The sequence below is a fragment of the Rhineura floridana genome, chromosome 1, assembly GCF_030035675.1.
Source record: "Rhineura floridana isolate rRhiFlo1 chromosome 1, rRhiFlo1.hap2, whole genome shotgun sequence".
Classification (NCBI taxonomy): domain Eukaryota; kingdom Metazoa; phylum Chordata; class Lepidosauria; order Squamata; family Rhineuridae; genus Rhineura; species Rhineura floridana.
This window is the reverse complement of record NC_084480.1, coordinates 88495460-88520612: the sequence shown is the minus strand read 5'-3', so window position 1 is coordinate 88520612 and position 25153 is coordinate 88495460. Positions and strand designations below refer to the sequence as shown.

The window sequence follows — 25153 nt, the reverse complement described above, 5'->3', positions numbered from 1 at the left end:
CTTACCATATATGGAGCGACAAATGCCAGATGTCCAAGCTGGATTCAGAATGGGAAGAGGTACCAGAGATCATATTGCAAACATACATTGGAAAATGGAATGGACCAAAGAATTTCAGAAGTCACCCTGTGCCTTATAGATTACAGAAAAGCCTTTGACTGTATAGATCACAAAAAACTATGGAATGCTTTAAAAGAAACAGGGGTGCCACAGCATCTGTTTGTCCTGATGCGCAACCTATACTCTGGACAAGAGGCTACTGTAAGGACAGAATATGGAGAAACCCACTGGTTCTCAATAGCAAAGGGTGTGAAAATGATGTGTGTTCCCAATTAAACATTAGTGAACTAATTCATAAGTTCGCCAATGAATGAAAATTCATAAGTTCGCAAACATGAAAGCATGTATGGCTAAATTCATGTAACTATGTATCTTTTTGCTAAATAAAGGCAATACAAAAAGGTCGTTTCCTTTTTACTTTATTTTAGTATTCACACAAAACATTTTCCTACTCCACAATGATTTTCTTATTTGTCCTTATTTGCCTTGTTACATTTTTATAACATTTGAATTGAAAAATGAACCAAAAAAATTATAAAAGCTAAGGGCGCCGATTTATAATTTGCAGGGAGGTGCCGAACACGCCAGCACCGGCCCTAATCCTAGTCTAGAAATGGTTGCAGCAGGCATACCAGTCAAAGCTGGTAGAAGGCACTCATATCCACAGAGGCAATTTAGGAATATAGGAAACTGCTATGAACTGTGTCAGACTAAATAGTCCATCTAGCTCAGCACTGTCTACACTGACTGGCAATGGCTCTCCAGGGTTTCAGTCGAGTCACTCCCAGCTGTATCTGGAGATGCCAGGGATTGAACCTGGGACCTTCTACATGCAAGGCAGATGCTCTACTCCTGAGCTACAGCCCTTCTCATTGGGCCTCTAGAGACAAAGACGGATCAAGCATTATCCCAAACTGTGAACCTACTCCTTCAGATGGAGAACAACCCCATCCAGAACACGCAATTAACCTATATTCCCCCCAGCCCTCCAAAAAATCCACAAGCCTTCATTTTGCCAATTGTGAAAAATGCTGGTAATGTTTGCTCTTACACACTTTCTGGATATATTCAAGGTTTTTGTTTTTGTTTTAAATGGTGTGTGCACATTAGTAAAGAAATACCTCAGTTTGGGGAAAAAAGGTAATGGTCGACGCATACTAACTGAAGGAAGGAGACATGCACTCACCCCGTGGATACATCCAATCAAGATCCACCAACAAGCGTGGATGGGAAATGTTGGTTTAGGAAACAGAGGCAGAAAATTTAAAGAGCTCATCTGTGGACACCCTTGTACCAATGCCACATGAAAAAATTGGATCTGAGCTACCCATTGTGCAAGATAACATCCCCATATAGGCACAGCATTAGTCTCTTCATCCCAGTCTATTTCCTGTAGAGTTGTCCTCGTGGATCTCTTAACTTTCCAAATTACTAATTATTACACAATATCCAAGGGAGAAAGAAAGTGACTCATCCTGTTGGATGGAAATTCTACATGTGGGGAAATTTGACCATTGGCCATGCTGGCTTGGCTGATGAGAGCTGTAGTCCAACAACATGGGGGGGGGGCACAGGTTCATCACCTTTGTTCTAGATGGTGAATTACTCTATTTCTTTGTCAAAACAGAGCAAGTGAAATAATACGTTTTATTTGGAACAGCTTGTATTTATAAAATGGCTTGCACCCAGTGTGAATATAATCTGAAGTTGGTTGATTCATGCAGTGGTGTGATATGTCTAGCTGCTACAAACGCAACGTACTTCCAACTCATGCCTCTGCTTCCTCCATTCAGATATGGAGTGAGCCCATTCAGATATGGGCATAGTGAGCCCAAATAGGTTCACATCACATGCGTGTACCATCCCTTTATTACAGGCATGGAAGTCCACAGTAACGTCATTGGCCACATTTAAGAGCAGTGCTCTGAAAGGATTTGACTTGCCCAGGGTGATATTTGATGCACACTCCTTTTGAATACACATTGTGCATTGTTCCTGAAACTCTCTCCTGATAAAGACTGGGACATATGCTACTGGTCTTTATCGTGGCATTACTTCTGGTGGGAGAAAGTTCTACAGGCCTCATATGAACAGGCTGAAGCCTCCAGAAACATATGAACTAGATGTGAGCACGGGTGTCAAAATAAACAGTGCGTCAAAAATTCAAAACATTCACAACAGCAATCCTATGCATCTTTTCAGACGGAAGTCCCTCTGTGTTCAGTGGAGCTTTTAACTTCAGGGTAAGCATGCATAACATTTCAGACTAAGAGATTCAGTAAGCAATGACTGCTGCGTGTCCAAAAGCAGAACCTCAACAAGAAGCAGCTTTACTTGGCATGGAAATAAAAGTGATGCAAAGAGTGCCTGAGGCGCCAGGTAAATTCCTGCCCATCATGCAGCTGTATAAAGACACAGGAGCCGGGGAACTGGCGGCAACACGAGTGCGATATTCAAGCAGCTCCAGAAGCCGTCAGGGAGTCCAACCTTTCAGAACACCTCAGCCTCCCCAAACTCTCTATGGTCCCACGGTGCACGAAAAGCCCGAGTCAGTCAGTCAGGAGTCTCTCTCTCTCCTCTCTCTCTCTCTTCCCCCCGCCTCGATCCCTCGCCAGAAACGCTCTTAAGCAAATGAAAGCAAATGCACCTCTGCCCGACAATGAGGAAGTATTGCTCAGCTGAAACCCGGCGCTGAAGAAATAGCTGGGGCTGTGAAGCAGAAAATGAGGAAGCGAGCGCTCCAGTCATCCTGAACGGATCTGGGGCTTTAGCGGGGGCCCAGCAGGCGTGGCAGAGCAGAGAAGGGCGCCTGGGTTTCGGAACGAAGAGTTCAGCTTTCCGGCCCTGGAGCTGGCGCTGAAGCAGGAGAAGCGCCCGTTGCAGGATTTCACCCGGGTGGCGTGGCGGGCGCCCGTCTGGGAAGGCCCCTTTCCTCTGGCTGGGAAGGCCAGGGCTCAAAAGGAGAGGCCCCTGGTCGCACTTCCCGAGTTTTCCCTCCCGTCCGTGCCTCTCAGGTAAGAGATTCTTCTCCTTCAGCTCTAGGAGGAAAATACGCACAGTCCCCTCAACGAAAGTAGCCACTATTATTTGGGGCTGGTGAGCTTCAGGGCCCAGGAGGTTGCTAGTCTGAAGAAGTTTCAAAGTCACCCAGGGTCAGGATTCACTTTGTAACAAGTGGGGCGGGGGGAGGCAAGACCAAAGTGGTATAATCCTCATAGGAAATGATGCAGGGGATGGCAGAGCTTTAAGGTAGTTCAGGGAAAGAGGTCATCGCCAAGCATAAGGGTGACAAAAGGAAGGTTTCACGCGTAAGAGAGGGCATTGGGTAGGCTGTTCGCCCTGCATATCTTGGGCTGCCATTGATGGATTTATTTATCTTTCCTGTCATGACTGAAGTCAAGCACGGTTTTCTCCATCGCTGCTCTTCCTTACTAGAAAACGTTTGTCCCAGGATGCTGAAAATAATTACTAGATCCCAGTTCGTTATTTGCTTGGAAAGTTCAAACCACTGAAGGAAAGTTAACAGCTCCCTTAAAGCCAAAGTTGTTTTTATGCCCCTGAACCCTGAAATTACAAATTGGGACACCCTGATTCGTATCTATCCATGAACAGGGGACTCTCCCTTTCAAGCACAATAATAAAGTTATTGAATCAAAATGATCAGGCTTGAGAAATGCTCATAAATACATGATGACATTGTAACATCATAAAAATAAGTAACAGGGGGTGCCCACCCCAAAATATGCTTTGGGCCAGGAGAAATCATGCACTCAAGCAAACGGGAGAATGCCCTCTATGAGATGCCAATGCATCCTGCCTGGCCTAGAGCTCCCTGTGGGCACATGGCACAGATAAGTGTATCTATGCATAACAAAAAATAGCCAAAGTATATAGAAAAAAAAGTAACGGGGGATGCCCAACCCAAAATATGCTCTGGGCGGGGATAAATCATATACCCAAGCAAAGGGAGATTGTTCTCTACAAGATGCCAATGCATCCCACTTGGCCCAGAACACCCTGTGGGAACATGGTGTTGATAAGGGCATATATGCACAACCAAAATAGCCAATGTATGTAGAAAAAAATAAGTAATTGTGGGTACCCACCCCAAAATGTGTTTTGGGCTAGGACAAATCATACACCCATGCAAATGAGAGAATGTTGTCTACGAGATGCCAGTGCATCCCACCTGGCTCGGAGCTCCATGTAGGTGCATGTATGTTCAAGGGCATCTATTCACAACAAAAAGAACCAAAATATATAGAAGAAAAATAAGTAACTGGCAGTGTCCACCACAAAATATGCCATGGGACAGTGTATATCATATACCCACTCATCCAGAGAAGTTTCCTTTGTGAGACTCCATTGGATCCCACATGGGCCAGAGCTTCCTGTGTGTGTATGATCTGGTCAACAACATCTATGTTTAACAAAAATAGCCAAAATATGTAGAAAAAATAACTGTGGGTGCCCACTCCAAGAGATGTTTTGGGACAGTGCAAATCATATATCCACACACAAGGGAGAGTGCGAGATGCCTTTGGATCAGAGTTTCCTGTGGACACATGACGCAGGCAAATGTGTTATGTGCACACAAAGAATAGCCAAAACATGTTTTGGGGAAAAAGAAATGGGGTGCTCATCCCAAAATACGCTCTGGGCTAGCAAAAATAATACACTGACACATACAGGAGAGTGTTCTCTACAAGATACCATTGGATCCTGCCTACCCAGAAATTCCTGTGGGGTGCATAGCACAATCAAGTGCATCTATGCACACCAATAATAGCCAAAAATGTGTTAAAAAATAAGGAACTAGTGGGTATTACCTGGACACTTGCTTTGGGCTACCACAAATTATGCATCCACCTGTTTGTGAAAGTGCCCTCTACAAGATTATGTTGAATCCTGCCTAGCCCAGAACTTCTGGCACATGGACACATGGCACAATAAAAAAGAATGCACAACAATTCACAAATGGGAGAAGGTGCTATTAGTTACTATTGTGGTACTGGAAACTTGCAGAGAGCGGTTCTAAGGTCCTGGGAATGGCAAATGGGTATTGGAGACCCTCCTTTTATAAAGTGAGCAGTTAGCACACAAACCTTCTGTTCCTCGTGGTCCTTGTATCATTGAGAACTGAATACACTTAAGAATTTGGCATCCCAAGGGTTAACAAGAATAACAAAGCTAAAGTACACTTTACTGTATCAAAAGAAAATTAGTATATGTTTGTGTGTGTTTCATTTATACCAGTTCCTGGGAATCTCAGGTGATAAGAGTACTGTTGCACTCATGTCCTACTTGCAGGCTTCTCATTGGGGCATCTGATTGGCCATAATGAGAACAGGAAGCTAGACTACCATTGGCCTTGATCCAGCTTCACAGTTATTTTTATGTTCTTATTTTAAAATAAAAATGGAATGTATAACACATCTGCTGTGAACATTCAAATATTTTTTCTGATTATTTCTTTTAATGTTTCACCAATCATAATAACTATATTAATGACTTCCTAGCATTCAAGTAAAATTGAAAACAAGGCATGTAGAGAAATAATATCAAGTAGACAACATTGTTCTCAAACTATGAATGTTTGATCTCTGGTGACATGGCAAAGAGACAGTTGACAGGGTCAACAGACAAAGATTTAGTTAAGATTGTGCACAAATGGTATTATTCTCCATTAAGATGCCACAATATTAATCCACAAATTTGCCCATGTTACTGGAGGAGATGTGATAATCTAGGGTCATTTTTCCAAATGTGGTGGACCTGTGACATAGTCAAACAATTTTGGAACAGGTTTTTAGGAACACAAGAGCAATAACTGAACATCTAAAACTGGCATTATTGACACTCTTTATTGATGAACAAAAAGATTTGAAACATAAGGAACTGATTACCTTTCTACTTGTGACATCATGCCAAACAATAGCCTACCACTGGAAAAATGCAAATAATCTTATTCTGGAACCATGGATGCAAAACATTTGGTACACAGTTTTAATGGAAAAACTTAATCACATACTAAAATCACACAAAATACAAGTGGACATGGATAAATTTATTAGTACCTGGTATTGCTTTATTCAGTATGTAAGCAACCAGGACCCCCTGAAGAATCCACCAGCCACACATGGACTGTTATGGATTGGCCTTCTAAGATGAAATGTGAAATGGAAAAAGAAATATGATATTTATTCTTATTTTTTTCTACATATTTTGGCTATTTGTAGTGTGCAAAAATGCATATGAACATGCCATGAGCCCACAAGAAGCCCTAGAATGGGTGAGATACATTGATATAGAGGACACTTCTGTAGATGTGTGTGTATGATTTGTGATGGCCCAAAGCACATTTTAGGGTAGGCATATTAAGTTACTTATTTGTTCAACATACTGTGGTGTTTTGTTGTGCATAGATACCCTTATCTGTGCCATGTGCCCACAGGGAGCTCTGGGCCAAGTGGAATACATTGGCATCTTGTAGAGGACCTTCTCCCATTTGTTTGGGTGTACGATTTCTTCTGGCCCAGAGCACACTTTGGGGTGCCCCCTGGTTGCTTATTTTTTATGATTTTCTGGTGTCATAATACATTTATGAGCATTTCTTAAGCCTGATCATTTTGATTCAGTAACATTACTGTTGTGCTTGAAGGGGAGAGTCCCCCTGTCGTGGAGATACATGATACAGGATGTCCCAATGAGTATTTTCAGGTTCAGGAATGTATAAACTTTACTAGAGTTCCAGGAGGTATGAATTTTCCTTCTTTTTCGGTGTTTTGAACTTTCAAGCAAATAACTGGAAACTAGTAACCAACTTCAGCACCGTGTTTTTCCTTTGAATGTAGCTAATGCAGGTGCAGGAGCCCTATGGGGACTATGGATGGGATATGCTGCGGAGAGGGATGAGCAAGGCAGATGCACCCTTCATCTATAGAAGTAAAATGTGCACCTGACTACATCAGATGAGTGGAGATTGGTTTGCTTTTATAAACACATTGACAGATTTTTGGGAAAGGCTCATATCGCACATATTATTTCTTCGAGGCTCTCAGACAACCTTGCATGGGGTTATCCATTTTATCATTGCAATAATTCTCTAAAGTAGAGGAGGCTGCCAGAGAGTTATTTGTGGAAAGCCACCCCTGTGAGCTTCTTGGCTCAGCAGAAATTTCCTGAACTTGGAGATTTGTCCCTCTTTACCACCTTGACTATCAGATGGAGCAATCAAATAATCTTTCTTATTTAAGTAAAACATATGCTATGATCCTATATACACTCCACTCTTACAGGGCTGGTGACAGGCATGACTGGGCCCTTGGACACCAGCCTGCCCCGGGCCCACAGCGCCCGCTCGCACCTCCCTCCCTCACTGTGGTAAATGCTGGCCATGCTGTGCGTGCATGCCCACCATCAACCAAGATGGAAGCTGAGGCTTCCCTAAGGGGCTGATGCCTCTGCCCCCATCTTAGTTGATGGCAGGCATGTGCACAGCCATGCCAGGATTCACTCCAACGGGAGAGGTAGGTGGGATGTGCAGGCGGGTGTTGTGGGCCTGCATGGTTGTAGTGGAGTGCCTGGGAGCCCCCTGTTGTGTGATCCGTGGCAGGGTCAGGAGCCAACGCTGCTACGGATTGGGAACACTACCCGCACACGCTAATGAGGGGCCCTTCAGGGGCCCTCGCACCTGCGGTGCCGGCCCTGCTCTCTTACATGGAAGTAGAGAACTCAGTGGGACTTTCTTTGGCCCAAATAGGCATTCCTGAATTGGGCTGTCAAGGCTGCTATCAGCACACTAACTTCAGAATTAGTGGGATTAGGACCATGTTTTAAAGGCGATTTAAATCTGTTGTCCAAGTACATGTATGGTGGGGCATATGATCTTCTACTGTTATACTCTTATATTAAATTAGGAACAAATCTTAACTTTACATTGCTATGGGCTTGATAGAGATGGATCTAAATTTCTGTAATAACAAAAAAGGACTGCTTCCCTCCCCCCCCCATTTCCATCCAAAGTAATGATGATACTATACAAATAAAGAACCTCCTTATAGCCATTCCTTTTTCTCTGTGCCAGTCTGTGGCCATTCCTTGTTGTTGTTCCTCATTGTAGTTCCCTGTAGCGAAATCTCAATAAAAGATATGCAAATACTTGGAAAGATTTCATAATTTATTCTCTTGGTTTTGGTCTCAACACCACCGCAGATTATTCATTTTGAAAGAAATAATATTTTGTTTTAGTAACGGTACGGTAATTCCCTTGCTGACACCAGAATCTTCTTCAAACTGGATGCATTGCAAAGTCAAAAAAAGGGAAGGAAAGCTGAGCATGACACCCAAAGCCTGCAGTTTGTAACAATCTTAAAATGGAGTGCAGGAGGTGTTGTGCAGACTTTGGTTAAGATTGCTGGATGCAAAACAGATTTCAGATTTCACTACTAAGACAAAGAAACATCATGGTTGTACCTCCTTAGCTTACTTGCATTGAATTATCAAATAAAATAATTTTTAAAAGGTCAGTTTGAGTTTGTCACACTCCATGATGATATCCATAACCTGTGCTACACAGTCAGTGTAGTCCTGGTGATTTCAGTTTGGTTAAACTGGGTTATATCGGTGTAGTCCAGTTTGGTTTGCATTTAGGACTGTGTGCCAATATTAATACTCCTTTCAAGTTACTGTGCTACAAAGATTTTATGAAAGCCTGAAAGATGACATTGATGGGACTTACTTTCTCATAATATATGTAATGGCTTTGAATACTGAGTGTTACCAAAAAAAAAGTACCAGCAAATTACTAGGCTTTTTACTTTTGTTTTTTTGTACAGCAGAATGAGATTTGTTCCATTGCAACAGAAATATTGTGAAATTTATCCTGTGCTGCTTAACAAAACTTTAAGAAAGCTGTTTCGTTTAAGCTGGCATGAATCCCAGAGATAACAGGTACAATATGGAAAGGAAAGGATAGAATTAGCATTGTACTAGGAAGATACTTATTATAAAATTACACAATTTATAATAGTAACTACAGAAACATTTTAAACACTGCATTTACAGACCTTAATGAAGATATGTAGCATACTTAATAGTTCTAGGGCTGCCAAGACTTATTTCTATACAAAATATACTCTTCTAAAGGAAATTATTTGAGAGGTCTAGACACAAGCTAGCATGAGAGAAAGGCCACTGACAGGTAGCACACCAAATTTTAGGGATGCTATATTATAGATCCACAAATGAACAAATTCATCACCTACAGAATTTCATTTCAGAATTTCTTCAGATTAGGAACCATACAGCTCCAGCCTGCACAGTACTTCACATGGCTGTCTGCTAGCATGACCAGAAGACATATAGTTAGCTTCTGTCTGCTTTCTCTCTGCTTTCTCACAGCCTGTGCATGTCCAGCAAAAATTATTAGCACATAAACCCAATGGAACTTAAACAAGTTGAAACTAATGTTCACTTCCATTGCCATTGGTATGGCTTAATTAAACTCAACTGCTGTCAACATACTTTACTTTTTCTTTGGAAAATCCTCAAGTGTATCTTTCCCCCTCAGCACTGAGAACCAAACCACACCTGACACAGGGGATCTGTGACCAGATCTCTTGATATTGTGAGGTTTTAACTTTAAAATAATTGCAGGAGAGTATGAATTCATTTTTATAAAGGGGTTTATATCCCACCCTTACTGTTGTGTTGTAGTGATGTTCTAATTTTTATGGAGAATGATGGTTATTATACAGCCACGAGTGTGGCTGTATACTATAGCCAGTGGGGATTTTTCATATTCTGCAATGTTAAATTGAAAATACCCCCCATGCCATTCTGAGGCTTCTCATAAGCTCATTTCAAAACAAAAACTTACAAAACTTATAGTCCTGAACGCAGAAACGCTTGCTTAATAACGCTGTCAATTTTCATGGCGATATACAAAACAGTCACAGAGAATAGACAGTTCAAAGTGTAAAAAGAGAGAAAAAACCTCAGAGCCCTTTTGGACTTTTTTCTCTGAGAGTTCTCATAATCTGTTGAAATTCATTAAAAATGAGCCATATTCACAGAGTACCTGAAATCCTAATACTGACTTTGCTCCATACTCTGATCTTCATCTTCTGCAGTTGAAAAGTTGAAAAAATGCCTGGCTGATTTTTAATTAATTTAATAAATTTTGGCTGGAACCCATTGATAACGCGAAGCATGCTCAGTAAGAACCAACTGTCAGAGTTCTAAAAGCCTCACAGCTGCTGAGCTTAGCTAATCAGGGGGCCACACCCACACCAGACTTTGATTTCATGTGAGACAGTCGTGGCTTCCCTCAAAGAATCATGGGAAGTGTAGTTTGTGAAGGGTGCTAAGAGACTCCTATTCCCCTGAGAGAATGGTTTAACAGTCAGCCACTCTGACTGAAGGTCTGTGAGGGGAACAGGGCATCTCCTAGCAACTCTCAGCACCCTTCACTAACTACACTTCCCAGGATTCTTTGAGAGAAGCCATGACTGTCCAAAGTGAAATAAAGGCCTGGTGTGGATGTGGCCAGGGAAAGCTTTGGTTTAAATTTGGGTGGGAGGCTACATGTGCCTGTTGTAGAATAAAAAGGTGGGGGAAAGCCTGAAAAAGAATGATTCTGTTTAGAAGGTTTTCCTTTTGGAAAGGAAAGGGGCTTCCCTTCTGCCCAGTGCCCACCCACCCAATCTCCTCCCCTCCCACTCCCTGCCCCTTCTCTGTGTCAGTGTTGGACTACGACCTGGGAGACCAGGGTTCAAATCTCCACACAGCCATGAAGCTGACTGGGTGACCTTGGGCCAGTCACTGCCTCTCAGCCTCAGAGGAAGGAAATGGTGAAATCACCTCTGAATACCGTTTACCATGAAAACCCTATTCAAAGGGTCGCCATAGGTGGGGATTGACTTGAAGGCAGTCCATTTCCATTTTCAAACATGATTGCATAGAAATAAATCCCATGGAACTCAAAAAGTATGCAAATGATCAAACCCACCCTCCCTCCTATCCCCTCCTCTTGCCCCTCTCCTCTCCCTTCCTTTGCCCCTCCCCTCCCCCTTCCTTTGCCCCTCCCCTCCCCATCCTCTTCCAATCCCCTCCATCCCCCTCCTCCCCTCCCCCTCCCCTCCCTCCTCCCTATGGTCAGTTTTACCTATCTTAAACATGATTGCACAGAAGTAAATACCATTGAACTCTATAAGCATGCAAATGATCAAACCTGCCCTCCCCTCCCCCTTCCTTTGCCCCTCTCCAATACGCTCCTTCCCACTCCCACTCCTCCTTCCCCATGGTCAGTTTTACCTACCCTAACTAAGATTGCATAGGAGTAAATCTCATTGAAAATAAGCATGCAAATGATCAGACCTGCTTTCTCCCTCTCCTCTCCCTTCCTCCTCCCCTGCCCACTCCAGCCCTCCCTCCCTCCCCCCCCCGGTCAGTTTTACCTATCCTAAGCATGACTGCACGGGAGTAAATCGCACTGAATTTAATTAACATGCAAATGATCAAACCTGTCCTTCTCCCCTCCCCATCCTGCCTGCTCCCCTCCCAGTCCTCCCCTCTGCATTTCCTCCCCTCCCTCCTCCTCCTCCTCCTCCTCCTCCTCTCCCCCTCCCCATCCTCTGTGGTCAGTTTCACCTATCCTAAACATGATTGCAGGGGAGTAAATCCCATTGAACTCAATAAGCATGCAAATGATCCATCCATTCTCAGCAAACTTGCACAGGATACCATTTCTTACCTCCCAGATTAAAAAGCAGGGAAATTCACTAATAGGTAAAAAACCTTGCGGTTTAAGAATGTACCTATAGTCCACAGATATTTCTACCTAACTTTAAAAAGCAGGGAAATTGGGCAGCTATAGTGAATGCACCAGGGGAGCAGGAGACCTGAACTCCTCTCTGAGATACTGTACTGCCCTACAAAGTTGTCAAAATGCAAACACCATTTGGGTTGGTCTTTCACAGTCCAATCCACTTCCTGTGTAGCTTGCAAGAATTTGGTAACGTGTGCCTCTGAGCATATGGTGAGTCGTGGCAACACCTGTAATCAGCCCAAATGATAGAAAGAAGATATGTCCTGTGCTGATCTTGTTTTAGCCGGGAGGAAGCAACATTATTAAGACAGTTGATATAGTTCAGATGGTCACTTTAAATATGTCTGATTTACTTTGCAATTTTAGTGCAGTTTTCTATAGGAAATCATTTTCTTTTGCTTTTGTTTCTATGAATATGTGAAGTACAGCAACACTTTGCAAAATTTATACTAAAAAAACTCCAAATATAATTGTGGAATAATGGCATTGACTTCTGCAAAATAGTCTCCAGTGGACCTCAGAAGTGTCTCAATTTCCACAAGATAAAACAGTGGGAGGTGAAATATATTCTAGCAAAATTCTAGGTGTTTGTAATTGATCGTGTTTGTAATTGTAATTGATCATGAACACCTTGCCTTAAATAAAGTGGTTTAAACATAGCCGGCTAAAAACATGCATCCTCTTTTTTCCAACAACTAGAGTCATTGCTAAAGTAGCAGCATATTGTAATCAGTCTGATTTTACATTAAACTGCAGTTTCAGGTCCAACTGTTAATGCACCCAAAATAGAAATAGACCATAACCTCCAGTTTGAAACAAAAAAGGCTATCTATCTTCACCATCATATGACATTGACCAATAAAAAGGCTTTGAAATTAATAAAAATAGATTTGACACAGATTTCTAGGATGAATAATGAGGGAAATAAAATTTTCTAGTTTAGATTCTCTGTAGAAACATTAATAACACAGGAAAGAAGCAAAGTAAGAAGAACACCAGCAAACATACAAAAATATAATTCTCTATCTTTGGAGATGGCAGGTGTTGCCACCACTCACCATATGCTCAGAGGCACATGTTACCAAATTCTTCCAAGCTACACAGGAAGTGGATTGGACTGTGAAAGACCAACCCAAATGGTGTTTGCATTTTGACAAATTTGTAGGGCAGTACAATATCTCAGAGAGGATTTCAGGTCTCCTGCTCCCCTGGTGCATTCAGTATAGCTGCCCAATTTCCCTGCTTTTTAAAGTTTGATAGAATAGCTGTGGGCTATATTAACATTCTTAAACTGCAAGGTTTTTTGCCTATTGGTGAATTGTATTAGACTTGTTTGTTTTCTGCGAACCACTTTGAGCAGAAATACATGGTCATAGGGGTGCATTTTCAGAGAAATACAGGAAGTGTCAGCATTGACAAATACTACCTGATACTTGTAAGACTGGAACAAGAGTATATTTAATTAACAGGCAGACTAAATGTAATAAAGGCTTGAATATAAATGTGTTTGCATTCAGCACTAAGACTCAAGTACTGTATCCACTTCTTTCAACTACACTTTAAGAAAAATATAGATAAACTGAGGAGGGCAAGAAGATGGGAGTGGTATGTAACAGGAAAGAAGTCCTATGAGGAAAGGTTAAAGGAACTGAGTATGTTTAGCCTGTAGAAGAGAAGACTGAGGGATGAGGCATGATAGATAGCACTTTTTAAATGCCTAAAGGGTTTGCACGCAGAACAGGGCAAAGTTCTCCGCTGCTGCAGAAGGCAGGACTAGACTGAATGCGCTTAAGTTACAGGAGGGTAGATTTTGGCTAAACATTAGGAGGAATGTCTTCACAGAAAGATCAGTTCAGTAATGGGATCAATTAGCTGGATAGCATGGGAGGCTCTCCCTTGCTGAACGTTTTCAACCAGAGGGCAAAACAGCCAATGTGTTGGGAGTGCCCCAGCTCTGAATTTCTTACAGAGAGCCTAAGAAGTAGGTGGCTACAAGACTCCCTTAATTCTGTAGCACAGCCTTCCCCAACCAGATGCCCTCCAGATGTTTTAGAACACAATTCTCACCATCCCTGGCCATTTGCCATGCTGGCTGGGGCTAGGATGGGGTTCGTTGCCTAGTTCTGACCCATTTGTATTCCAATAGTCTGTCGTTCCATCCCGATCTGCCCCTTTTTTTGTTCCAGCTTGCTTTGGTGCTTGCTGATTCGATCCACTGAGGATTTTTGGGGTTGTGAAAATAAATTGTGTAATTTTTAATGTAAATGCCTATGTAAATGATCATGGTGTTCCACATGGTTTATTTTTTCCTATTTATCATACCTCTACACTGTTGCGAATGCATCAATTTAGATGCAATTATGAAGATAATTATGCAAAATTGGGGAAGAAATCCATACCAATTACAGCCGTGGCCCACCGCAAAACATCTGTGCAGATTGCAGCTGCAGCCTCCCACAAGAAACCAGTGTTGGTTCAAAAAGATACCAGACTGTCAAATTCAGTCGGAATCAGGTACCAAGTCCGATTTAGTGGATATTCTCCCCCATCCCTAGCTGGGACTGATAGGAGTCTGTGAGAAAAAGGAAAGGAAAAAGCAGAGATTTCATTTCTACCTGTTTTATAGGCAAATTGCTTTCTCACAATTTACTAGGTTCTGATATGTAATAAATTTGCCTAATTTATGCCAATAAACTGCAGCTCAGACATTTGGTTCAAAGTTCTGTGGTTCTAGATCTAGTATTTACCTTTATGCACCTTAGCATAAGAGTTAACCTATAATCTGGACAGTGTGGGAAGAAGCTTTTTTGCTCTATTTTTTTCTGCGTTGTTACTACTGAGTTGCTTTTACTTTGGCACAGCAAGTGTGTGTACATCCTTATAGTAACCTCTTCCAGCCCAATGTCACTGGACTAATCTTGCCACTGCTCCCCCCACCCAATAATATACAATGATTGGGAAGGCTGTTGGTGGTGCTGTCGGGCAAAGAGAAACCTCCACTGTGTATCATAAAGCACTCAAGTCCTCATTTACCCATCCTTTGCTTTGCTTCTTTCTAAACATAAGAGAGTGAGTGTTTCCAAGATAACTTTTGTGGCACATTAATACTATGGGTCAGTGAAAATTGCAGATGTGCAATTAATAACAGGTGACATGCACAACCTATACTGAAAAGGCTGCTATTCCCTTGCTATTCTGCTGTCTTATGAAATTTCTAGCTCTGCGTATGCCACCTCAGCTTCTTTGGCCCCCAAAGACCTACAGGATGCCAGGCAACACATTTAGCCCTCTGTCTGCTTTAACAGACCAAGCAAGCATAATGACTCTTGTGCCATGCATTCTTGCATGGAGACTGGGGTGTAAACTGCAATACAGTGTAAACTAATAGGGACATAGGACGCTGCCTTAGATTGCAATCCAATACACACTGAACCCAGTGGAGCTTACTTCTGAGTAGACATGTATTGAATTGCAGCCTTATACTGAGTCAGAGCATTGATCCATCTAGCTCAGTATTGTCTGCATTGGCAGTGGTTCTCCAGGGTTTCAGATAGGAGCTTTTCCCAGTTCTACTTGCTTGGGTTAGCCAGGGTATGGTGCAAATATGGAAAATGTACCTCCAAATTCCATAATTTTGTATGGCTGGCATTCAAAGATACACTGTTGGAGTGCTCAAGGGCTCTGGCATTCTTGGTGGCCTTTTATGTTGAATGACAAATCCCCATAGCTCAAGTTGCTTTTGAAATGTATTGCCCCCAGTTTCTAAATAAGTTTGCCATGTAGCCTGGTGTCTGGTATTTCAAGGGCTGCCTGGAACGATGTCCAATTTCCATATGTCTAATACTGGACTTATGGAATTATTATTATTATTATTTATTAAACTTATTAGTTGCTTTTTTCATAATGAACCCAAAGCGACATACAATGAAAAGATTAAAACTAATATAAAACTAACAAAAATAAAAAGTGTTAGGGATAAGACGAGGTGGTTGGTTGGTCTTTCCTTAAGGCAAACATAAGCCAGCAGCTGAGCTGGCACTGCTGCACCACAAACTGAAGGTTTTGGATGGTTTTGCTGTCGCCCATCAATGCTGCAAAGCCAAGTTTGTGCATGATAGTTTTTAATTGGGAGATGCTATGCTGCTTGTCTTCCCAAAGTGTATTACATCCCTGTGGGATATTCAAGTTTATCTTTCTCGTAGGATGTCTTCTCCCCCCTCCCCCTCTTTCTTTCTCCTCCCCCTTTGTGTTAGATCCAGAAAGTCTTCATCTCCTTTTGAGGCCTACACCATATTTCAAATTGAATGCATTGCTGTGTCCTGTAATAAGTCCTGGGTGAAAACTCGTGTGTGTGTGTGTTTTGGGCCTGTTTTTCTTTTCTGTTTGTGAAAACAGAATGGTTGCAGCCAGGTCTGTGCAAACTAATTTGATCATTAAGGCCTGCCCCTCAGCTTTGGAAGAAAAAAAAAGGCTGTGTCTGTGTGTTTAAATGCAGGGCAAGTGGGTGCAATAATGGCAATTCTGTATGTTTTTTTTAAGCTAAGAAGGCTGTGCTGTTTGACAGAAACTGAATTTGTAGTATGGTGGTTCTGTTAGAATAGGTCTAGAAATGGAAATATTTTGTGTATAACCTTTCCCAACTTGGTGCCCTCCAGATGTTTTGGACTATAACTTGCATCAGCACAGCTGTGCTGGCTGGGACTGTTGGGAGTTATAGTCCATAACATCTGGAGAATGCCAGATTGGAGAAAGCTGCTGTGTTGTATATATAAAAAAGTAATGGTAATCGTAGGGAATAGTGCATTTTAAGTTTCTGCTTCAGAGTTGAAAAACTCAAAAATTGATATGCATAATTAGGCTGGAGTGTCATTATTTAACTCCTTAATGCCAGGCTTGTGTTCTCTACCTTGCCCCCCACCCCTGGTTGCAGTAGACTGTCCCTAGGTTAAAAATAGGGTTGCCATATTCCAATTCCACAAATCTGGGCAGGCTGATTTGCATTTTATGCAAATTATAAATTAGTTGCATAATTTGCATATTATGCAAATCATGTCCTGATTAGGCAAATTAATCATATTAAAAGTTGCATTGTCCAGTTTTGTTTTGTGCCTAGCAATTACCATCAAAAACTGAGGGAGGATTTGAAGATTTTAAAAAATCCTTCATTTTCAACCTTAAATGCCTATTATGGAATATTTATTTATTGAGGATTTATATCCTGCCTTTCCACTGTTAAAAACGGAGTTCAGGGCAGCTTACAAACATAGTAAAAACAATAAAAATGCACAATCAATGTAAAAACAATGAAAACAAAACAAACATAAAACAAGTCAATGCAGCACTATAAAAATCATACAACTTTTAACGCAGATAGAAATCAAGGTTTCAATATTATCAGTTCTGTCAATCATCTTATCTAAAGGGAGCATGTCTGAGCATGTAAGAAGTGTCTTTAGTACACCGATTCTCACATATCCGATCAGAGAGAGGGGAAATGGAGCCTTCTATGATAAAGGCTGGAACATGATGGAGCCCTGGGTGCTGGCACCTCTTTTTTAAAAGAAAATAAAAATGCAGTGAATTCTAGAGACCTGGCAAGCTGTGGTAGCGTTAGACAGGGTAGCTGTTCCATTCCTATTAGTCTTAAGGGGGGGAAGGTTACACCCTCCACTGCACTGAATATATGCATAGAGAGAGGGAGCGCCTCTGTGTGTATGTATATATATATACGCATGTGTCGGTATACGTACACACACACACACACATCCATCCCTGGGGAGATGGAAGTAGGGTGATCTTTGGTGGAGAGATGCCTGCCAGTCATATTGAAGAAGGGTATGTAACAAAAAATACTTTTTAGCCTTTTCTGAATTGCTGAACAGAGGCTCTGTCAGGCAACAGGGTGAGTGAGGCTGCATTCCAATGCAACTTTACTTAGCAGTAAGCACCATTTAACAAGGTGGGTGCAGGGCTGAAAAATGCAAATGCTAGTATTACAGCCTTTTCTGTAGAGAGGTTTGCTTTTATATCTTGTAACTGTTCAGGGGAGGGAGTGTTTGGTGGAATCAAACCCTTTTGTTCCATCCTCCATGATGACAGGCAGACCCTCCCATTGCATTCACCACTTAAGACACATATCCTAAGAAACAGGCAACTGAGATGAAAGCTGCTTCTCCTTGCTGATGCAACCAGAAAGTGTATGGGTAAGGGGTGGAGCTGCATGTGTTGATCAAGTGGGCATGTGCAGTTTTCTAACCTGCTAGATTCTGCAGATGCAGCACGCAAGCAGACTAAAATTCTTCATTTTTCCAGGACAACTGTGGTGTCCCTCATTGGCTAAGAACAATGGAAGGCGGGAATTAGGGTTGCCAGGTCAGAAGCATCCCAAACCCTGAAATTTCAGGGCCAGGCCGGAGGGGGTACTCCCGAGTGATGTCAGGGGGTGTGCCTGAGTGATGTCGCAGGGATGAGCCCTAGTGCTGTCATTAAGCATGATACATTAAGCATCAATCACAGTTGTTTAGAGCATACAATGAAAAAAAAACATTTCTCAGATTGGAAATTAAGATAGAAATCTTAGCTAAAATATAGAGCACGGCTGTTGCTGCTGAACTGCCTTCAAGTCGATTCCGACTTATGGCGACCCTATGAATAGGGTTTTCATGGTAAGCATTATTCAGAGGGGGTTTACCATTGCCTTCCTCTGAGGATGAGAGACAGTGACTGGCCCAAGGTTACCCAGTGCGCTTCATGGCTGTGTGGGGATTTGAACCCTGGTCTCCCAGGTCGTAGTCCAACATGTTAACCCAGCCTTTCCCAACCAGTGTGCTTCCAGATGTTGTTGGGCCACAATTCCCATCTTTCCTGGCCATTGGCAATGCTGACTGAGGCTGATGGGAGTTGTGGTCCAACACCATCTGGTTGGGAAAGGCTGCCTTAACCACTACACCACACTGGCTCTCGTAGGGAACATTTAATCTAGCCCATATGCTTTCAGCAAGAAGGGTTTAAGTGCCCCCAGGCCAGTCACCAGAAGGCCATTGTAGGAAGAAAGGAGCCTAGTATTGTGGAGATGTTAGATGGGAACACTCAGGAGTAAAGATGGATGCCCCCGAAGGCTGCAATTCTAAACACACTTACTAATGGACTAAGCACCATAGAACTCAACAAGACTTACTTCTGAGTAGATATAGTATGGATTGTGCTGTTGGTAAACCTTGACTATGGATCCTCTGCAAAGACATCCATATCCAATCAGGGTTGGCAACCCCCTGCCTGCAGTGCCCTGCCCCTATCTTTTAACATGGCTGATCCAAAATTCTTAACAGATTTTACCCTTCAGAAAGAGGTCTGAGAAATGAGTAAGAGTAAGAAGATTCTCTACTCTTTCTGTCTACCCTGTGGGCTGCTATAAACTCACTTTGACAGCCAACCCAATTCCAGTGAGCAATAATGGACAGTGAGAAAACACACATGGTTTGGTCTACTTTCATAGGCAGCAGCTTGGGAACAACAGTTATAACAACACTTCCAAATATGTGAATTCTCTTTTACCACTATTGGGCAAGAAACAAGCTGTCATGCAACCAACAAGGTGCATCATCAATCGGTTTAAGGGGGTTGACCTGAGCACATGGAACCACAGCTGTTGCTTCTATGGCTGTAACGGAGTGAGGTTAAAGATAAGTGAAATGCAAATAGAAAAAACAACAACACAAAAGGCAGTAACACTTTCCTAAATGCAATACCATACCAACCACAACAAGATTCATATGAGTAAGGCAGAAAACTCAGCATCCCACAACCAGTCAGGATTCATAACCAAAAACCCAAACTAAAAAAATTGTAGCAGCCAGTCAGCCAAGGTCACAGAAATCTCCACGCAGCACACCCTGACCTGGGGACTGCAGTTAATGCAGAATGCTGCAGCACAATTGCTGACATGAGTGAGATCCTATCAGCACATTACACCTCTGCTCTGAAATCTGCATTGGTTGCTGATTTGCTACCAGGCTGAGTTCAAGCTGTGCTTTCCATGTTATGGGTGCCACATAGTACTTGTTCTGCTCTTGTAAGAAATCAGTCTTTTTGCGTGGCATCACCTATGCTTTGGAACTCCTTGCCTATTGACATTAGGCAGACGCCTCTTTTCAGCACCTGCTAAAATCAGTTTTCTTGAGGCAAGCCTCTCCAGGCATGTAGAAGCTATTGTGTTTTTAAATCTGTTTTTAACTCATTGTTGGTTTTATTATTTTGAATGTTTTTAAATATCTGTCCTTAACAATTTTGCCAATAATTTTGTTTTAATTACTTCTGTAAAACGCTTTGAGATTTTTTTTACAATAAAGCAGTATATAAATATTGTAAATAAAAATACATAAATAAATGTTGGAGTCACTGTGGCTCTTGAGACTCTTCCCACTTTTAGGAACCAATGAATCTGCATTATACTGACTCAGGCCATTTCGTACCATCTAGCTCAGTACTCATGACATGGACTAGCATTGGCTGTCCAGGATTCCACGCAATAGTCTTTTCCAGGAATTGAATTTTGGACCTTGCATGCAAAGCATATGCCCTACCAATGAGCTACAACCCTCCCCCTGTTTAAAAAAGTATCTTTTAAAATGGTTCTTTGCAATTCACTCTTGAATGCACATCATACCTAGGGCAGATCCATACCATTCATTTATAGCACATTCAACACACATTTGAAGCACATGAATCCCACCACAGAATCATGGGAATTTTAGTTTGTTAAGGGTGGTGAGAACTATAACTGTGAGGGGGAAACTACACTTCCCAGGATTCTTTAAGGGAAGTCATGCGCTTTAACTGTGAGTTGGATGTGCTTTAAATGTGTTGATCCTTAATCAACTTTGCCTGCATGTAAATCATTTTAATTAATTTTTCAAAATGGAAATGAGCTATAAAGTGTACTGGGTGACCATGTGCTACTCACCATCTCTCAGCCTATCCTCCCCTCAGGATGAAAACAATGGGGTACCATGACCACCCCAAGGAAGAAGGGCACACTTAAAATGTAGAGGAAAAAATCATCTACAACCATAGTGTGAAATCAAATACTTATTGGGATACAGTATGAAGAAATATTTATATAAACATGACTATCAAATATGTTTATTAATTACACAATCTGTAAAGGTATTTATAGTGCAATCCAATGTTTGTTTACTCGGAAGCAAGTCCCAAAGTATTCAATGGGGCTTACTCTAACTGGGAAGTGTGCAGAGAACTACAGCCTCAAGTGATAAGGAACTTGTTCTTTCAACAAGCCTTTTAAGTTGAGACCTTATCCCAGTCTGAGTCTGTGTTGGAATTGCTTTTTAATATGTTTTTAAGCCTTTTCTTTTTTTTCTTTTTTTTAAATGTTTTTTAAAGCTTTTAAAAATGTTTTCAAAGATTTTTAATATATTTTAAAGTCTGTTTTTTATGATATTTTAAAGTGCTTTTAGTGCTTTTGTTTGCCGCCCTGGGCTCCTACTGAGAGGAAGGGCGGGATATAAATCAAATAATAAATAAACAAACTTCATTCACCCAACCCAAAATTCAGAATCATGCCTCTTTAGGCTGTTTTCCAACTGTTTATTCTTGCTTTATTGTTATTGGATTTTAAAGCGATTTATTTCTTATTGTGAGTTGCCTTGGTTTCCAATCACCAACCCTACCTCACAGGGTTGTAGGAAAGACTCCATACACACACTGCAGATGTATAAATACATACAGCCCATATAATGACCAGTTGGTCATTGCAGAAAAATCAGTATTAGTTTTTTAAAAATCAGTATTAGTTTCCTACATAATAAAAACTGTAATACCTAAGTAAGCCCTGCCTAATTGCTTTAAAATAGGACTGCAGCAGGACAGAAAGATTTAGAACACAAACACAATTCTTTTTTACATTCACTCAAAAGTCCCATTAATTTACAGCACATTCATAACCACGTCTACTCAAAAGTTGCTTTTACCCCCACAAAAGCAAGTATTGGGAAGGTTTTCAAAACACTGCCCAGGATCTGACTCCTGCACACAAGAGGGGAAAAAAACTGAAATGTATATACTTACCCAATTTATGAGATTTTCAGATAAACGGGGGGAAACCACCATTTTCTGGCATTGCAGTGAGGTTTTCTAGACACTGCCACAGGTCAACCAAACGCAACCCTGGCTTCACTTATTGGCTGCAATCCTGAATGGGCGGGGTTGGAGCTACGAAGTGCTATACCGGACAGATTTGTTAAAAAAAAAGATTAAAAGTAGGGGGCGGCTGACGTTTTGATGTATATCTCCAGAACCGGACCACCTAGAAACTTAATTATTTTTTTAAATTAAAGCTGAGAATCCAGGCCACCTAATGGGCTAAGTGGGCACCAGTTGGCATGGAAAGAATCCAGGTAAAACCCGGCTAACCGGGCAATATGGCAACCCTAGTTAAAAGGCGCTAGCTTTTAGGCCTAAACAGATAGATATCAAAACCCTTTTTTAGGGTGTGCAGTTTGTCTGGTACCTGTTTCTTCCTGTACCAGTTACCACCCCTTCCTTAGTTTCTTGGAATTGTTTTGTTTTGGGTTAAGTATAGGGTTGCTGGGTCAGAAGCATCCCAAACCTTGAGATTTCAGGGGAGGCCTGAGTGATGATACGTTAAGCATCAGCCACAGTTGCTTGGAGCATACAGTTCAAACAAAATCATTTCTGTGATTGGAAATTAAGATAGAAATCTTAGCTCAGAGTTGGAGCCTGGGTAGGGAACATTTAATCTAGCCTATTTGCTTCTGGCAAGAAGGGTTTAAGTGCCCTCAGGCCAGGCCAGTCACCAGAAGGCCACTGTAGGAAGAAAGGAGCCTAGTGTTGCAGAAATGTTACATGGGAGCACTCGGGAGTAAAGATGGATCCCCTGAAGGCTGCAATTCTAAGCACACTAAGGCACTAAGCCCCCTAGAACTCAATAGTAAGGACTTACTTCTGAGTAGATATCCATATCCAAGCAGGGTTGGCAACCCTCTGCCTGGAATGCCCTGCCCGTCTTTTAATATGGCTGCTCCAAACTTCCTTACAGATTTGACCCTTCACTTCAGAAAGAGGTCTGAGAAATGTGTAAGAGTAAGAAAATTCTCTACCCTTTTCTGCAGGGCCAGCTCCAGGAATGCCGAGGCTCTTGGGCATCAGCTTGCCCTGGGCCCCGGCGTGTGCTCACATTCGCGTTTGTGTTCATGCTCGCGCACACGGGCAGCCCACCCCACCTACCTGACTCCTGTCTTTTACTATTGCCATTAACCAAGATGGTGGCCACGGTTTCCCTAAGGGGATGAATCCTCTGCCACCATCTTTGTTGATGGCATGCATGCGTGCTACTTGCGCGCATCTCTGCCATCAACTAAGATGGCAGCAGGGGCTTCAGTACCTTAGGGAAACCGTGGCCGCCATCTTTGTTAAGGGCAACGGTAAAAGACAGCAGACAGGTAAGTGGGGAGACGTGGGGGGACGGCAGATCATGGAAGGGGAGCAGAAGGGCGGCTGAGGGGCCCCCTGTAGCTCCAGGGGCCATCGGGCCAGTGCCCAACCTGGCCGCCCTTTAGAACTGGCCCTGCTTTTCTGTCTACCCTATGGGCTGCTATAATTGATAATAATTGACAGAGGGAAAACACACATGGTTTGGTCTACTTTCACAGGCAGCAGCTTGGGAACAACAATTGCAGCCAAACTTCCCAGTATGTGAGTTCTCTTTTACCTCTATTGGGCAGGAAACAAACTGCCATGCAGACGACAAGGTGCATCATCAGTGGGTTTTAAGGGGGTTCAGCAGAGCACATGGAACCGCTGTTGTTGCTTCTATGGATGTAAGGGAGTGAGGTTAAAGGTAAATGAAATGCAAATTGAAAAAGAATAACAAAAGACAGTGATGATTTCCTAAATGCAATACCATACCAATCACAAGATTCTTATGAGTAAGGCAGAAAACTCAGCATCCCACAACCAGTCAAGATTCCTAACCAAAAATAAAAAAATCCTGGCAGCTAGTCAGCCAAGGTCACAGAAATCCCCATGCAGCACAACCTGATCCGAGACTGCAGTTAATGCAGAATGCTGTGGCACAATTGCTGACATGAGTGAGACCCTGTTAGCACATAATACCTCTGTTCTGAAATCTGCACTGGTTGCTGATTTGCTACCAGGCCAAGTTCAAGCTCTGCTTTCATTCATTCATTCATTCATTCATTCATTCAATTTGTTAGACGCTCATCTGGCTGGTTACCCAGCCACTCTGAGTGACGTACAATACAGCATATATACAATACAGCATATAAATAATAATAATAATAATAACATGCTTTTCATGTTATGGCTGCCACATAGTATTTGTTCTGCTCTTGTAAGAAATCAGTCCTTTGGTGTGGCAGCACTTGTGCTTTGGAACTCTCTGCCTATTGACATTAGGCAGTCGCCTTCATTGTACTCTTTTTGGCACCTCTTAAAAACATTTTTGTTTAGGCAAGCCTCTCCAGGCATGTAGCAGCTATTGTGTATTTTATCTGTTTTTAATTCATTGTTGGTTTTATTATTTTAAAGGTTTTAAAATACCAGTCTTTAACTGGTTTTGCCAATAGTTTTTTTTTAATTCCTTCTGTAAACCGCTTTGAGATTTTTTACAATAGTCTTTTCCAGAGATTGAATTTTGGACCTTTGCATGCAAAGCATGTGCCCTACCACTGGGCTATAGCCCTCCTTCCCCTGTTTAAAAAAGTATATTTTAAAATTGTTCTTTTCAATTCACTAATGAATTCACATCATACCTAGGGCAGATCAACACCATTCATTTAAAGCACATTCAACACACATTTGAAGCACATGAAGCACACCACAGAATCATGGGAACTGCACTTTGTTAAGACTGGTGAAAACTATAACTGTGGGGGGGAGGAATGACACTTCCCAGGATTCTTTAGGGAAAGTCATGTGTTTTGAATGCGAGTTGGATGTGCTTGAAATGTATTGTATGGATCTACTTAATAAACTTTGCCTTCACGTAAATAGTCTTAATTTCTAAAATGGAAATGAGCTATGAAGTTTACTGGGTGACCATGGGTTCCTCACCATTAGGGTTGCCAGGTTCAGGGCCTGAGACTGATCCTGTATCTTTAGGAGAAGAGAAAGAATTCTCCCTTCCCTCTGCACAACTTTTAAAGATACAGAAGACCTCTTGGAGGCCGGGCCTGGCAACCCTACTCACCATCTCTCAGTCTA

At 42.0% G+C, this 25153-nt stretch overlaps 1 protein-coding gene across 4 annotated transcripts in view; it reads left to right on the top strand.

The window, feature by feature from the left end:
- The first annotated feature begins 2654 nt into the window (after positions 1-2654).
- Positions 2655-25153, top strand: part of SYK (spleen associated tyrosine kinase) — a 59094-nt gene continuing 36595 nt past the window's right edge. For all 4 annotated transcript variants that reach the window (XM_061625893.1, XM_061625884.1, XM_061625877.1 and 1 more), the window contains exon 1: positions 2655-3074. The gene's annotated coding sequence lies outside the window, so the exon portion shown is untranslated. The remainder of the gene's footprint in view (positions 3075-25153) is intronic.